Genomic DNA, 12,811 nt, shown 5'->3' with positions numbered 1-12,811 from the left:
CGAGAGACCCCAGCCGTCTACATTTAAAGGGATGGCTGGAGGGTCAGGGGAGAGGAGGCGGGGGGAACACCACAACCAATGGGGAAGAGGAAGGGATGGAATCAGGGGTTAGGTTACAGCTGGGGGGATTTACATAATTTGGGGAGGAACCATCGTGTTCTCCAGGGGGAAGGCTAAGATGGCTTCCACCAGTGGAGCCTTGTGGTAGTGGAACCACTCAGCTCTCCAGCAGTTCCTGAGGTGGTATTATCCACCCCAACAAAGCTGATGTTGTGTGTTTTAGAGAGAAAAATGAGAATAAAAGATGAACTGCTGACTTGGTTTCCTCCAGCTCTGAGCTCCTTATGCCCATCTCCATGACTGATTTCCTATGAGTGAAAGTCCCTTCCCAGAGAGCTGCTACCTGATGGGCCAAAGAGGGATGCCTGAGGTTCATCCACATGTGTTCTACTGTGGGATTATGGCTCTGGCTTGGTGTTTTGGTCTCAAATAGCTTCCACTCAGTTTTCAGGATTTCTAACTTGATACTTACCTGCTTTTAAATGATTTTAAAATATACCCATTTTCAAATGGTAGCAATTGAAATAATTATTCATTCATCCAGTGCTTTAAATGAGTCCTACAGTACTGAAATTTACCTGTGTATCACTCTTAAACACCACCTGTTATTTGTTAACCTGAGCTGGTGTTATATCTGAAAAGCCTTTCCTTTTTGTGAATTTTGGTGTTGCAGATCAAACATACTTTTGAGACCTGAATTTAACCTGTATATTGAAAATGCAAAGACTTATTATGGCCCTCAATCCTGCAAACAGTCTGACATGTCCTAGGAATCCACCTGTGAGGATGGGTCCTTTTCCAAGTCAGAGGCAGGGGAGCAAGCCTCACCAGGTCTGCAGTGGTCCTTGGCAGTGGGTTTTGGAGGTGAGGATGCAGGCAGACAGTTCCCCTGTTGCCTGATAATGTTTTTAATTGTATGATAGCAAAGAGCTCCCATCTTAGCAATGTGTTTGCTAACTGCTGAGCATTGTGGTTGAGCTGATGAAAAAAGCAGCCTGAAAAGGCCAGATCCTCCCCAGGCTGAAACTGATCCTAGTTTGGTGTTAAATCCGGGCATTAGCTGCTGAAAGATGATATAAAAAATAGGGTTTTGTTACAGCTTTGCATTTTCTTTGCTGTCTGTGAAGGAATTTTGTCAGACACACTGACCAAAAGGCCTGGGGGCTTTGATGGGTATGTGCATTTATCTGAGCCCTCTGTGCTCTGGGGCTTAACCCAGTCCTAGAGCACTGAAGGGCTGCTCCAACACTGTCCCCTTCTCAACCTCCAAAGAGGAACTTGTGGCACAAGTTGTGGTTTGTCTTCCATGCTGAATATTAAAAATGTGGGGGTGGGGGGTAAAAGCCCAGCTAGGTGGAACTTGGAGTATTGAGCTTGGAGGTCTTCACCTGCAGCATGGAAAAGGAAGACTGCACTGTGGCTGGGGGACTGGAGCTGGGTCATTGTGCTCACTGCAGATTTTGGCACTTCCCTTTGCATGGCTCAGAGGTCTGTGAACTCTGTGTACACCCCAGGAACAGAAATCTCTGCTGCTGGCTTGGTCTTAGGATAATTATTGCAGTGTTTGATTATAAACTGGCTGGGGATGGACTGACATAGTTTTATTTCCTCTTAGTGGTTTTTCTGTGTTTTTTTTTCATTCTTTAAATTCTAGTTCAAGTAGGTGGAATATTCCTTATTTTCTTTCATTATACGGTAAACACAATTACTGTGATATATCCTCTCCAATTTCTGTTATGACTGTGCTTTGAAACTATAACCTGTTTTTAGCTGAAAATCCTTAGAGGAAGTCTAAGGAGCCAGAAAATGCTTTAGTGGGAAAGTGATATGTTTAAATAAACCTTACAGAGATAGTGCTCACCCGGCAGATGAAAATATGAAGTCTGAGGATTGTTGGGCAGAGGAGTAGCTCTGAATCTCTCGTTCCTTTCTATCTACAGTAACCTGATTATCTCTGTAATCTCTTTTGTTCTGTCACTTTGAAAAGACAGTATCATATGTCATTCTGTGGGGGAAAAAAACCCCAACAAATAATCATAGGCAAAAGCAAATATTCCTTACTGGAGCATTGGTTTAAAAATGAGACTAATATTTGTATAGCCAGAAGCGTATTTTATATATATTTTTATATATATGTGTATATATATATAAAAAGAAGGCACTGCCTATTTTGAGCCAAATGCATGGCACAAAGTTTATGCTTTGTGTGGTTTCTGCAGGAGATATCTGGGTTGTTGGGCCATTCCTTATTCAATGCTTTGTTTTCTTAGCAGATGATCTTCTGCAAAGGGGCACTGGCACTGCTTGAGTGTATCTAAGCATGTGTGTGGCAGCACATGATTTATCTTCCAGAAAGGGACTTTGGCCATGTGTAGGACTAAACAGTTGTCAAGTGCTCAGGAAATAGGAGGTATTTTGTTCCGCCAGCTAAGGTGCTTATGAAAATAAGATTCAGAATCAGATTTATTATTCTCAGTAATAAATGAGAGGAATTTAATTACTTTTTGGTTTGTTGGTCCACCCTGAGAAAACTACCCCTAAGTCAGTAATAGTAATGTGATGTGATGTGGTAACGTAGTTGGCAGGGAAGGCATTGACCAGGTTGGGTTAACTAAGGGTTTCTATCCTCAGGATGACCAAAACCAGCACTGAGTGCCTTTCCCATAACCAAGTGCTGCATTAGCTGGGCCACAGACGCACACAGATACACAGATCATTGTCCTGTGGGAGCATCCAGCCACTGCCAGGCCCCTCCTGATCCTCCTGGCTATCCCTGGGAGCTGGATGCACTTTTGGGGGCTGATAGGTTCTGGCCGTGCCAAGCAGCCCCGTGAGGCACGAGGGTGCCCAATGCGGGTTTTTGGCTGATGTCAGCACAGCTGCTGCCCTTGCTGGCGGGCAGGGAGGACACCTGTGTGTCCCTGTGAATGAAGGCAGCCTTCACTCGGGGGGCACGCTGCCGGGGCTGCCACAGCAGCCGTGCCCTGCGCGGAAGCGCGAAGAAAAGGGCGACGCTCCGTGCCACGCGTGCTTGGGTGCATACTAAGGAAGCAGCAGAGGGGGAATAAAAGGCACTGCCTCGTTGGCTGGCCTCGCTGCTATTCAGAGCCTGCCCGAATTAGCAAGGCTGGTGTAATCCATTCTGCGCACCACAGTAATATGGTAATATTGGAAATACAGGAAGGGAAATCCTGGCCTTGTGAAATTCGTGGGAGCTTTTTGCGATGAGATCAGTGGAGCTTTCATCTCGTCTGTTTAGTGTTTGGTAGAAGAAGTAGTTCCTCAGCATCTGAAACTGATTTTGTTGAAGTGAGAGTGTTATTTGTTTAAGAATGCATGATAAAAAAAGGTGACTTTCCAGTCTGAAGCAAAACTGGGACTGTTTCTTCTTGGTGTTTTACTGCAGTTACAGCTGGTGTGAACTCCTCCTGGTGATGCCTGTCAGAAGGAGCTGGAGCACCTGGGAAGGGCTTTGAAAATCAGTCAGGGCTCTCCTCTGCTCTGTCCTGCTGCCATTCCCCCTGGCTGGAGGAGCCTTTTCCCGTTGGCAAAGGCTCAGTGGCACAGCCCTGCCGATGTCCAGACACGATCCAAGCAGCAGCTCCTGTGGCCACATTCAGCCCAGGTGCTTTCAGCTCTGCTCTTCGTGCTGCCCATACATTTGCCCTTGCAGTCTCAGCACACACAGTGAAACCTTCCAGCTGTGGCTGTCTCTCACTAACGCTGTCTGAATCTGCTTTATTCTGTTGATGGAGACACATTTCCCATCAGACAGTTTAAATAAGAATTTAGTGTGAGTGATGTCTGACGATTTCTTAGTAATTTCTTCAAATGCTTAATCATAGCTGTGTCCCTGAATATCTTCTCCATCTCAGCCACGAGACTTTTAAGCTGTGACAACTGCTTCAAGATAAGAGTGGTGTGTATAGAATTTATGTGTTTCTTTGTATAAGAAAAGAATTATATATGTTTGCCTTATGCTTTGTTCCCTGTATTTTCCTACCTGGTGCAATTGGACCTGCAAGTGAATCTCTAGACCTCTAAGACAGACCTTTTTTAGATGTTACCTGTTTTTCAAGTCATTACTGTTCTTTCTTTGCATCACCTCAACAGAACTAAAGCATAACCGAGAGCGATAGTAATCATAATTAAGCAAAATCTAACTTACATGAGTTTAAAACCAAAGGGTACTGTTCCTCAGGGGACAAGGGATTATAACTAGTTCCGTTTTGGTTTGGTGGTTGGTGTCATTGGAGGTCTCTGTGGGCTGCAGATAATAGTGTCACAAATTTTGCTGGCAGGTGTTGATCTCAACAAGCTCTCTTTGCCCACCTCTGAGCCTCTGTAGACTGGAAAATGGCTTTCAGCAACACCCTGGTGAAGCTTTCTTGCTTCATTCAAGCCTGAGCTTTCTGCTAAACCAACTGCCTAAATGTCTGGATGACTGACTTGAGGGAATGAAATAGCAGGGAAAAATAATTTTAGAATTAAAATTAAATAAAAATATATATTTGTTTGACCTGACTGTATTTTTTCCACCTTGCTTAGCCATACAGCAATTCCATAGGATATTTCAGCAAATTAGTTCTTCTGTCCTAAATGGCATGCATAGATGTGTGAAGGTATTTGCCCATTTGTAATGACATACACCAGTTACATTTATTTTCTGAAGGAATCCTCCTTACTTGGGAGGGATTCTTGCCCTCTAGTTCTTAGCCTCAGTTTACAGGATTTGAGGCTTGGCTGTCCTTTGTGTCTTCCCTGAGGTGAACTCACTCCTGGACTAAGTGGGATATCTTGTTTCTGGTCTCTGTTTAAAGAAGAAGAAGAACAGCAAAAAAGTTGTCTTCCCCAACATCATTTCACTTTAGCCAAATATTTGCATTGCAATTTGTGATGAATTATAAATGAATCAACAATGTGTCATAAATTTAATATTCACAAATATCCTACCATGTCACACTACCTTAATTTCCCCCTCCATTCCTAAAGCGTAGGCGCACTGCTAAGATTGGCAGATGCAGACTGTGAACGAGGTAGTTTCTGAGTCAGTGGGTACAGCTTGAATTCCTTCACGAGGAATGGTGTCCCTCATTTTAAGCTGTCAAAACAGCACTTGATGGAGGCTGCAGTTGCACAAGCGATGTGTGATGTGGAGAGCAGCCTGAGTATTGGAGCTGTGCCTTCCTCCAGGACTGTGGGTGGCTCTTCAACCAAGGATCTCCTCCCTCTTTCTTTACCTGTGGACCTGCCGTGATGAGATGGCCATCACCCAAGGAGGATGGAGGTGATCTGGTCCAGCTCTGGCCCAAAGTGGTCCTGCTGATCCTTGTGGGTAAGGCAGAGCTGGAGGTGTATTCAGGTCAAAATGACTCCTCAGAAAGTGTAATAGACACATTATCACTACGTTGTGCTGGATAGTTTCCTGGCCAAAATGAGTGTGGTTTTTATGCTCTGTCATAAATGATTGATGGCTTTAGGGTTGGTTGCCAAGGTGTGCAGTGAGACCATCAGCTGGTCCCAGACCTTGCACTGGTGTTATTAATAAGCAAAGCCACGTCGTGAGCTGCAGTGCAGCTCCCCAAAGTCGTGCTCAGGTAGTGAAATGTTTACAGTGTCTGTTTGTGCAATTAAAAACTAGCTGAAGACAGAAATCCTGTACTGCTAATTCCAGTCTCTGCTGGAATACCCCAGTGATAAGTATTGGGCTTTCTGAACAGTCTGAGATGATGAACTGCTGATCGTGTCCTTTCTAAACTCTCCGTAGTTAAGTCTTGTGTTTACCTAAACAATTCAGCTTCTTTTTAGTGTGTTGTAAGCACAGTCATTAGTTCCTGTGCTTTGCTAAGGAGAGGGAAGTAAAGCACCATGTTTTCTGCTTTGTTTTTTAACACCATTAAGTCCTGCTTGAGTGAAAGGCTGAGACTGATCTTCAGACTTTTCCCCAGGAAACAGAAAGCTCAGAAACTCTGAATACTGATACTGTTTCTGTTATACAAGTCTCTAACTGACTTGATTTTCAAGGTGTGAAAGTTGTCAGGAGTTGTTCTGTGTACCTGGGGAGCAGGAAAATGAAGGTCTTTTTAACAGATGCTGGGTAAACACTGGCATCACTCGAAAGACTGTGATGTAGGAGCTGCTCTGGAGTAGAAGTGTGCTGGAGTGGAATTGCTCCAGAACAGAGTAGATGTCTGTGTTCCCATGTCCAATTTTTCCTTATGAATGACACCAGACTGATTTGCTCATTCTCATAATTAATAAAAACCATGCTTTGCTGGCATAGTTGTTGAGCTGAACCCCAGTGTAACATTTACACAGGTCCTATAAAGTTACCTTGGAAGGATTAAAGCTCATCTAATTGCCCATTTTGTTACCACTGCAGCTGTTCTAATTTTACCATCTTGTGTCATCCACAAGATCTGCTTTCTCTTCTCTGATAGCTGGGAGTCCCAAAACTTCACATTTTTTAGGTGCAGTCATTCTTGACCTTAAATTTCCATGCCTGTATGAAACTTCATTAGCTTTTAACCTGGGGAGGGTAACTTAGAAAAAGTCTAATGTCAGAGGGCTTTGAGAGGATGCTCAGATGAACAAGCATAGTAGATATTGACGATTCAAAAGAATCTGCCAACAAGGATCTTTTCACTGCTGTTTATGCCAGAGCAGCCCTGTGCATCACTTTGCAGGACTCTTGGTGACTTTGAGGCAATTTGTGTTAAAAGTGAATAGATTTTGCTGTCTTGAAATGAGTAATAAATGCTCAATATTCTGTGTTATAAGGAAGCAAACTGTTAGATACATGGAAACTGTTAGATACATGAAGAGAGTGGTGTAGGAATATTTGAAATAGCGAAGAAAATAGAAAATTGAGGGGGAAAAGAAAGGATGAACTAATGCAGACTTAATTTTTTTATATTGTTTTCTGTAAATGTATATTTTCCCCATACAGCTTTTAGAGTTCTTGACAGACATATGTGCAGCCATGAAATCAGCAGACAGGCAGCTTTGAACTGAGCAGTGGATGCACAAAGAATATTGATTCATCCAAGCTTTCACTAACCTTGGTAATAAAATACTTCAGAGTCCAGAATTTCAAATGGCCAAAGTGTTCTTCAACCTCGTCTGCAATGTACTAATGACAAACTGGCTTTTATTCAACAAAAGGCACCAGGACTTCCCTTTCCAGCAACCTTTTTTATTAAAGAGTTATGAATGTAGTAGCAATCTTCTTTCATTGTGGCCATGTTTGAGGTCTTTTCTATGTCCCTGTTTTGTCTAGTACTGTTTGTTTGGTTATCTGGGGTCCTTGGAGGGTAATTCATAGGGAAAAAAAAACCCTAAAAACCCCATCTGGAACACTAATGTAACTTGTTGCTGGTTTTTTTTTTTTTCTCCATTATAGCAGCTATTATGGGAATTAGCTAACATTTAGTTGAATTATTTTACAGACAGAAGAAAGAGTTGTTTTCATTAGATCTCCCCAAGAAGAGACAATCATCATCACAGGGTATTTTTGTGGGGTTTGTTCGTGCTCTGACACTGCACCTCACAGATGCAGTGATACAGTGAGAAAGGCATTTTTTCCTGAAGCAGTGTAAGAATTTCCCTCTTCCAGGTTTTAGGCTGTTACCCCAGGCTTCTCATGCAAGGTGTGCACTTGACTTTAGATCCAGCAAAGCAGAAAGAGGTAACTGAGTAGACTTTTTTAGGTCAGAATCATTCTGTGGTTCCACCCAGCTTTTTATTATTGATTGAAGGAATTGTGGGTTTTACGGCAGAAACACACAGAAATGGTGATTTGTTCCATTCCTCTGCTTCACATGAGAAATTGGTAAGTGCTTTGAGTAAATTTTTAGTTGTCAGCCAGCTCTGTGGCAGGACATTTTATCTGGGTTATCAGCATGCATTTCAGTGTCAGAAAGAGATAGGGAAAAGGAGGGAATGCAATGGTGGTTAAAAAATTGCTAAATTTCTTGCCTTAAATTTTCTTCTGCCACTGGCACCAGTGATCCTTACGCAGTCATGCATCTCTCTGAGGGCTTGTTTTGGGGTTGTCACATTTGCAACATTCTGCTTCGTTTCTCTCTCCTTGGGTTGAGTTTGGATAGGGAAAATTGTCCTTGTTTTGTGGAGAGCCTGTGCATAGGAATGTGGCTGAGTGGTGACAACGTGTGCCTTTGCCTTGGCAGCAGAACTGAGCAAGTCTCTTTGCAGTCATCACATTTCCTGAGCCCCTCTCTTTGGATTTCCCCACCAGATGTTTCCCATTCAATCCATATTGCCATTACCGCCCTGGAAATTGACTTGAGGTGGAAATAAATATTACAATTATATTGTTGACTTCTGCATAAATTAGTGTCACTTTCTCTTAAATATTGTGCCATTTTGGACAAGTGTAGTTTATCAAAAAGTAATAGTAGCAGTTTGAAAGTGTTGTTTCTGAGTTCAGGGAAGGGTTTGTTTTTGTGCCCTTCAAGATGCCTGGCTCCCAAAGCAGCATGCTGCTGCTGAAGTAAAAATCTGAGGATGTTTGGAATTTCAGGCAGTGCCTGGAAGGAGCAGCCCTTGGCCTGTTCCCCACAGGTATCCTGAGCTGCCCCCAGTCCCTGCTCCTGTGGCTACCCTGGGCTGGAAGGAGCAGTGGAGGTTGGGTGGAGGCTGCAGGAAGCAGAGGCACAGCTTTGTGTGGAATCATCATTCATGGGAGCCAAATGCCAGTGCAGGAGAGTTAAATGGAACTCTGTAAAATCCTTAACACAGCACTAGATGTTCTCTTTAGGAATCACGAAGCATGTAACGTCCTTATGTTCTCCAAAGGGTTTATCTGGCAGCCTGTTAGCATCTCATTGTGACATGACTGCAGGGGGAATAACCAAATAAGCATGGTGCAGGGAGAGGAGGCAGCAGTCACCAAATTGGAGTAGCACAGTACCTTTGAACCTGTGCCTCTTCTTTCCTTTCCCTGGATGGCTAGCAGGCCTCAGTGACCTTGAAGACAACATTATGCCAGTCAAATGGTGACGGGGACTCGAGTAATTTTGCCCAAGGTTCCCAGCCATTGCTGGATTCCAGTATGTCTGAGGATGAGCCAGGCCGTGTAATCCAAGGCAGTGTTTGCTCATCCATTTTGGTCTTCTGCAATTATCCATTATTTTAGGCCCAGAAGTATCTTTGCAGCTAACCAGGAGCAGCATGAAGTTGCAAGGTGAATATTTCCATCAGTGGGAAAGGTGAAGATGACTGCTTATGAAAAGGCAGTGAGTAATCAGGGCAGGAGAGTGAAAGAAAGGGGGTGAAGAAAGTAAAGGATTAGGGTATTCAAATAGCTGGTAGATTAATGGGGCACAATGCATACCTTTGGGTCTTCACTCCTTTGATTTAAAAAATAAACCAGCTTCCAGTTCATCTGTAATATTACTTTTCAAACAGATACCTTTAATCCTACAATTTCCATTTTCAGAGCAAACAAAGATGTGTGTATTTTCCTTATAAGCCCTTTCTTCCATCCTCCGTGTAGTATTTTTGAAGCTAATGACCGAGATAGACAGAGAGCAGGAGTGAGAGTGCAAATGGCAACTTGTCAGAGGCAGCTGTGAGCCACAGGCTGGGCACCCCCAGCATCCTGGGCAGCATCCCTGCTTGGTTCTTTGGTGCCAGCACAGTCCCTGCAGCTCCAGACAGGGAGTCACTGGCATGTGGGCTACCCCAGGCTGTGCTCATGGACACACAGACATATATGTATTTAGGTTTTACTGAAGAAGTGACTGCTTAGCTGTCACTGTCACAATTGTCCCCATAGCTGAGCAGTCACCACACTGGCCTCTCTTATTAACTCCCATGTTGTGAATCTGCTGGAGTTCCTTTGGGAACCACTGCATTTGGGAATGGTTCCCAAATGGTTCCCTGCATTACAGAAAACCAAGAGAGAAGGCCATGCAGTGGAAGCGATGCTGTAATGACAAAAACTGACACACATTTTGTAGAGGAATCCCAGGGAGAAGGAAGCTGTGGGAAAATTTGCAGTGCTTCCCTCATCCTCCTGCTGTTCTCCTTTATTTTAAATGTTTTTTTTCTTGCTCTCAGTTTGCTGTAGATTTGGACTGGGACAGGTTTTCCCTTCTTCCTGCTTCCCAGCTTTTCCTTTCCCCTTGCCAAAAGGAGTCATGGAGCTGTAGACCTGGAAGTTCCATGCAAAACATGAGAAAGGATTATATCCCTCTTTAGTTAACCTTTTCTGTGTCATCTGTGATTTTCAAAGTCTGCATCTTTTTGTGTTTTTCCCCTACTTTTTTTTTTTTTTTTGATCCCTAAAATGAATGCAGTGATTCAGTGTCTGTGTGTAGTGTATATGTAGATGTATATGTATGTGTGTATGCATTTATCTGTGTAAAAATATGAGTACACCTAGAGCCTGCCCAGCCAAAATAGTTTTCCCACACATCTGTTCCTGAAAAAGTGAAAGAGATGTATTGTATTTGAATTTTGGAATATTTAAGAATTCTAATACATGTTAAGCATTTACTTGCCTAACTCCAGGATGTCTACTTTTAAAGCTTTTATAAAGGAATACTTTTATGCAAAAAAGGCAATTATCCCTTGTGCTCTCATTTCTAATGTAAAGAAACTCAAACTTGCTATATGTCATATATTCCATGTATCTGTATACACACACACACATACATACATATATACATATTATTTATTTATTTATTATATATGTTTATTATATACTCCTGTTGTTCTAGACAGAAATCTCGTAGATTCATTGTTGGAAGAACAAACACCCAGTCATAATTTCTGCAAATACTTAGGTTTGCATTAATAATGTTTACAGCACAACAATTAACCAGCCCAATTCTCCCCCCACTCAATTATTTTGTACAGTGCCTCAGCTGATTTAATCAGCTCCCTTTCTAAAAAGTCCATCCTTTTAAAGACAAATGGATTTCCAGCAGGATCAGATTCTCTTTCCAACTCTTTTTATTGCTGGTTTCTTTAGAGATGATTTAATTGCTGCAAAACTGGTCTTCGTACTTGCCATTCTTGATTATATTGCTACTTAACAAGCTGTATTAAATGCGTGAAAAAATCAAATCAGAAAATTGAGCACTAGACAGTAACAAGGAAAACATTTTTTTTTTACTTCAGTACTGTTGCCACTGATGGGAAGTGTGTGTAATCAAGTTATTTTTGAATTATCTTCAAGCTGGGAGGAAAAGAAAACTTGGGATAATGGATAATTTGAAAGTAACTACACAGAAATGCCACTAAAAATGATGGCTCTTAAGTTGATCTTGTACAGCTCAGTCTCTGCCTCCTCAGCTGAACTATTTCTTTTACCTTGTGCATGAAACAGGGCTGTGTTCATCTGGAGCCTGTCACAGCAGGGAGCTTCCCAGGTATTCTGAATGGAGTTAGTGCTGGGCAAGGGTCTCTCCTCCTTGTCTGATCTTGCCAAATCTTCCCCAGACAGAGCAGTTTTGGGTGCTGTGCAGCAGATCCAACCCATGCTGGGCACATGGGTTGCTGGGCAGCTGCTGGGGCAAGTTTTGTGTGGTTCGATGATCCTAACAAGTTGCCATAGCAAAGAGCTGAGGCACATGGCTGCAGTAGTGTTCTCCTGGGAACCAAGGAGAAGTGTTCTCCTCTCAAACCACAGCACATCCCCTAGAATGGAAATCAGGTGCCTCTGAGCTCCAGAAGGAATGTGATCCTGATGTGGCTGAAGGCAGTGGTGAAGCTCTTGGGGCTTCTTTGGTACAGGGTCAGGGCTGGAGAACGCCAGCCTTTTTGGGCAGCTGCTAAAAATCAATAGTCCTGTCCTCTACCATGGTCCTTGTGGTAATCCCCACTTTTTTTCTGCAAGGGGAAAGGCCTTGCAGGAGCAGTCAGGAGCCTGGGGCTTGCAGACTCCTCCCCTGTGGAAAACAAGAGCAAATCCCATATGCCAGATAGGGTGCAGGTGCACAAGAAATGGACAGTGTGGGGCAGAAGTGTTGTTCTCCATCAGAAATGTGAGTAGCACCATTGGGACGTAATAACTTTTTCACAAGGAAAAGTTTCTTTCTAATGTCCATCATTTAATGGTTGGCTTATGCCCTTGAAGTGAGATGTCTTATATCTGTAATACAGCCACGATAATTTCATTCTAAAAGTACCCTATTTGATTAAGAACCAGCCATGAAGGCAAATATCAAATCTCCAGATGGGAACTTGGCCTGGCAGGAGAGGATGAGAAGTTGCCATTAAGTGAGGCTGGGCTGGGGTGTCCCCTCTGACTGGGGACACAGCACGGCCCATTTGTCACAGCAAGGATATCAATTTGTTTTCTAGCACTGACATATATTTGTCCTTTCCTTTATTGCAGCAATAATTCCTTAAAAATACCTTTAGAAAAAAAGACAAAAGGAAGTGTTAAGAGCATGAAAGTTTGATCCTAATTTTGTCCTAACCTTTACAAAATGGATTAAATAACTCTGCAGGTAGCACCAGCAGCCTTGCTCACCTGATGGCCCATCAAGGTGCTTGTAGATGGGGAAAGCCCTTCACCTAGTCCTTAGAACATGAAATGTTGGGTGCATTTAAAGAACAAAAAAAGATGATATGTTGTGGTAGAAAAGGACGGAAATGTTAAACCAGTCTTGTTGAAATGAGGTCTCTCTGCCACCAAGGTGTTTTTTTTTTTTAAGCTTGTGAATTTCTATGCTGCTCTGTAAAATACTGAGATGCTCTTGTGTGATGGTCGAGCATC

At 42.9% G+C, this 12,811-nt stretch overlaps 1 protein-coding gene across 3 annotated transcripts in view; it reads left to right on the top strand.

Moving 5' to 3' along the window:
* The window catches only part of ERBB4 (erb-b2 receptor tyrosine kinase 4), a 552,538-nt gene that overhangs the window by 69,398 nt on the left and 470,329 nt on the right, over nucleotides 1–12,811 (top strand). The gene's annotated exons all lie outside the window — the stretch shown is intronic.

The sequence above is a fragment of the Lichenostomus cassidix genome, chromosome 7 (genome assembly GCF_008360975.1).
Source record: "Lichenostomus cassidix isolate B80296 chromosome 7, HeHo_3.0, whole genome shotgun sequence".
Classification (NCBI taxonomy): Eukaryota; Metazoa; Chordata; class Aves; order Passeriformes; family Meliphagidae; genus Lichenostomus; species Lichenostomus cassidix.
The sequence above is the reverse complement of the archived record's forward strand: the minus strand, read 5'-3'. Positions and strand labels throughout refer to the sequence as shown.